This window comes from Petaurus breviceps, unplaced genomic scaffold (genome assembly GCF_028583685.1).
Source record: "Petaurus breviceps papuanus isolate PSGF00001 unplaced genomic scaffold, PetGlider_PUasm1.0 174, whole genome shotgun sequence".
NCBI lineage: Eukaryota > Metazoa > Chordata > Mammalia > Diprotodontia > Petauridae > Petaurus > Petaurus breviceps.
Window position 1 is genome coordinate 74,450,783 of NW_027185761.1, and position 4,499 is coordinate 74,455,281.

A 4,499-nucleotide genomic window follows, 5' to 3' on the forward strand; every position below is an offset into this window, starting at 1 on the left:
CTCTCTCTCTCTCTCTCTCTCTCTCTCTCTCTCTCTCTCTCTCTCTCACACACACACACACACACACGTGTGTGTGCATGCACTCATGCACATAGAGAGTCACTAACCCTGAATGCCTCCCTCTCACCCTGGCTTTGGACACCTGCCTCCCCCGCCCCAGGGTTCAGGATCCCCTTCCTCAGGCGAGGGCCCTTGCTTCACCTTGGGTTCCCGAGCATCGGAGGAGCCTGCAGACATCCTGGTTTACATTGCTGTAATCGTTATGAGTGTTAGAAATCTGCGAGGGTTTTTGTTTTTGTTTTGTACAAAAGAGTCTAACATTTTTTGCCAAACAGATATATATTTAATGAAGAGAAGATATACATTAATGTGTGTACTTTTTGGAGGATGGCTTTTTTAATTATTTCCATTCCAAACATTTCCCTGAGAATAACATCCCCTTCTCCCACTTGCTGTGTAATAAAATCTGAGTTGTGATGAGCTGGGGAGCCGGCGTCTTCCTTAGGACCATGGAGAGAGGGCCTGAATCCTCGGGCCAGACCAGCTCCATCCAAGCTGGGGTTACATGGTCAAACATCAGTCTAGGGTGAAGACACACCATGAGTCACTCATTCTTCCATGACCCGAGTGAAGAATAGCCCAGCTTGCAATAGAAAGAGAGGATAAAGGTGAGAAATATAAATGAGAGAACCTGGCCCCCAAACCTCTTTCTGGGGGACAGAACCCCCTGACGCCCCTCCCATGTGGTGATTAAAAAGGTGGGAGACATCACTTCTGAGTAACTTAGTCACTTTAATAATGATGCTAGCATTTTAATAGAAGGATGGTCATTTGGCCAGCTCCTTCTTAGACCAAAGACAATCTTGGCAGTGGGCTCAAGGTTTATAAATTCAGGAGTGGGGAACCTGTGTTCTCAGTGGTTCTATGAAGTTTGGATTCAGTCAGAAGTCCACATTTGAGGACCTAGAGGGCCATATGTGGCCTCGAGGCTGCAGGTTCCCCACCACTGGTTTATAAGTTCTTTAGAAGAGTCATGTTCTAACGGATGGCAGTCATCTCTGATTGGTTAGCAGTTAATGAGAGGTGGACGTTACCAAGAGAAGAGGGCTTACTGCAATGAAGGGCTGAGAGAGACATCATGTCATCTTTGGACAGAGACTGTCTCTCTGCCCAGACCACCTCCAGCCTTTAGCCATCTAGACACCCAAGCTTGAGTGAATGGAATTCACCTTAGACTAGAGATTTCTTATAAGGTTGGGTGGGCTCAAATAGAGGAAGGTTAGTTCAACCTTCAGAGACTGTAGTTTTGAAAAAAGGGGGAAATTTTGAATCTCCCCAAGTCATTGGTTATTAATAATAATTTCTCCCACCCTGAAACTTTGTGATTAGCCAGGCTCAATGCCCCCTGACAATCCAAGGGTTCCCTGGGGACAGACAGGTGATGGGCACCATGTAGAATGGCCTGGAGGCAAAGCTTAGTCATGTGCTAGTGTTTTGGTGACTTTATTTTGCCACTGCCATTGGTGGGGACTGAATTATGCCTAAGGGGCTCATTATGCCTTAGGATCAGGGCCCCAAAGAAACCTCAGCTTCTCCCCTGAAGAGTCCAGATTCCAACATCAAAACAGAATCTTACAAGGAGTCTATGACTTCTGACAAGGCAGTGGAGTAAATCCTTTAAGCAAGTGCAGGATAATTTATTTGACTACACCACAGGCATGAAAATGAATGCAGATCCATGTAGGAGACTCTGCCAGAAATCAGGCTGACCAAATGACTACCCTTTTATTAGCCTGTCTACAAAGACTCCAGATCAATGAGAAAGAAGCCAATGGCTAGCACAGTTATTCATTCAGTCATTCCAAAAACACTCATCACAGAAGTTTAAATTCCAGTCCTGTCACTTAACAACTCAAATGTCCATGGATGAGTCACTTCTATTGCGGGACAGAGTTCAGCTCTCAATCTATGATTCTAAGTCCCTGATGGGTCCAGATCTTCTGCACTCTGAGGAACCTTCTAGTCATAGACTCACTCTGAACCTTGGAAGGGACTTTGAAAGGTCCATTTCTTTTGAAAGACAGAGATCCTTTCAGAGTCATACTGGAGTCATGGGTCCCACCCACCTAAGATTCAGTGAAGCCAAGAAGTCACATGGACTTCGTTATATTAACAGTGTTGATTGACTCTGTTTATGCCCCATCCCGTACTCCAGACTGTTACTTATCCCCCCTTCTTTGGCATTGCCTTCTGCTGATGACATGGCCTCTCTAGTGAGATTCTTCTTACCGCCTTGTACTTTCTACACTGGCCGTGTCCGACTTCAATTCAAGAGTTTTTCATTAAGCACCTACTATGCACCAGGCACTGCGGTGGGCATGGGAGACACAAATATAAAAAACCTTCAAAGAGCTCATATTCTATGGGAGGAATGCAACACAAGCCCACAAATGAATATAATACGAGGTGGGCTGGGAAAGGAATGAAAAAGAGGTCAAACACTGAACTCTCCAGCGATTTCAGGAGGAAAGGATTCCAACAATTGGGGTGATCAGGGAATGCTTCATAGAGGAGGTGTTACCTGACTAAATCTTGAATGGAAGATGGAGGCTTGGAGAAAAGAGACTCAAAGGAGCTCCTCTCAATGCACTGTCCAAGGGGCTGGAATGATGAGAATGGATGGCAAGATGGTAAAACCATTCAATTCTTGTGTTACTAGTTTGATTTTCCTTTTTTTGTTTTTGGTTTTTTTTTCTTCAAACCAAGTTCTTTGTGCTGGAAAGTGCATAACAAATCCAAGGAAGAGGCATCTGAAATCCAAGATAAATAAGGAGATAACAAGAAAGACCCAGCAGCCCTTGATTGGTTTGAGTCAATAGGTCCAGATAGTCTCAATCCCAGGATACAGAAAAACCATAGAGAATGGCAAAGGTGTCACAGACCAGGAGAAGGGCAAAGGTTGGAGCCTGTTTTTCAAGAATGAGTAAGACAATACTCCATAAACTATGGGCCAGTGAGCCCCTGGGAAAAATTTAGAATGTATCATTAAAGGAATGTTTCCTGGATATCTAATAGAGGTAGAAGGATTAACATAGAGCCAGCAAAGCTGAATTAAGTACAGGTGATTCTCAACTCACCTCACAGCTGTTAAACTTCTTAGTGGATCATGGGAGCTATTGTTGGCTTAGATTTTAGCAAAATATTTCACAAAGTATCAGATACTGTGATTGTAGACAGGACAGAAATCTGGGCTGCATGATGGTGCGATCAGATGGGTTTAGAGCTAGACAATTGACTGGACCCTGAAAAAAATAGTCATCCCTGGATTGAGATCACCTTTAAAAGAAGGCTTTTTCAGTGATCTGGGTAAGAGCTGACTGTCAAGTGGCACTTGATACCTTTTAAAGTGGAATGAAGGAGGAAATGAACATTAATGGGCTGAATTCTCTGCTGTGAGAATCGAAAGAGAGAACACTGGGCCCAGTCTAACAAGATGGTATGGAATTGGAATAAATATAAAGCCTGAGAGTTGGGCTTAAAAAACAAACTTCACAAGTGCAAGAGGAATGTGACATGGTAAGATCCCAGTGTGTCAGAAAATGACAGAGTTTTAGTGGACTCCCCACTCCCTTCTCAGACTTGTTTCTAAATGCATAAAATGAAATACCTTGGATCAAAACAAAACCAACTACATTGAAACATGGTTATCCAAACTGAAATAAAAAAATTACAGCCCCTCTGAAATCTCTCCATGGACTCCTCGGGGGTCCAGGGATCTCTTCCAGAAGATGGCACCTTTCTGAGCCTTGAAGAAAGCTACACATTCTGAGAGGCGGAGGTAAGGACAGATGTCAGTAGGAATGAGGAGGAGAGGTGGGGAGAGGCCTAGACAAAGGCATCATCTGGAGCTGTACATCTGGGTCTGGAACTGGGGAATAGAGGAGGGGGCAGAATGGAGTGGGGAGCTGGGCAGGGAGAGGCAGGAGACGTCAGCAACAGCCCAGTTGGAAGATTCTGCGGACAAAGGACTTGACCTGTCATGATGTTGGAAGATTTTGGGGGGAGGATTTAGTCTCCTCAGTCTGTCATGGTGGATCACTTGTATGGTGTGTCAGGCCCCTATGCAAGCATACTCTCATGCACCCACATATGCAGGAAAGCATGAGGATGCATTTCTCAGTCTCAGGGGAACAACTCAGTTCCTTCCTCCCAACAATTTCTACATCTGGCTTCCATCATAACCCTCATCCAAGTCCATTGAGCTCTTTGCCACTTCTGCCCCTGTTGTCCATATGGTTTCATTTGCTCCTCCCATCAGCCCAGAGCAGTGTTGGATGGAGCCAGCCACACTGGGAGCCCCATTGTTTCCCTTCCCACCTGTGAATTCAGCACATATGTGAGCAAGTGGGACAATAGGCACACAAGCCCAGCCTGGCACCAAGGGAAGGCCATCAGGGGACCATAGAACCCTGGGAAATTCAACCTGGCCCCTGACTTTT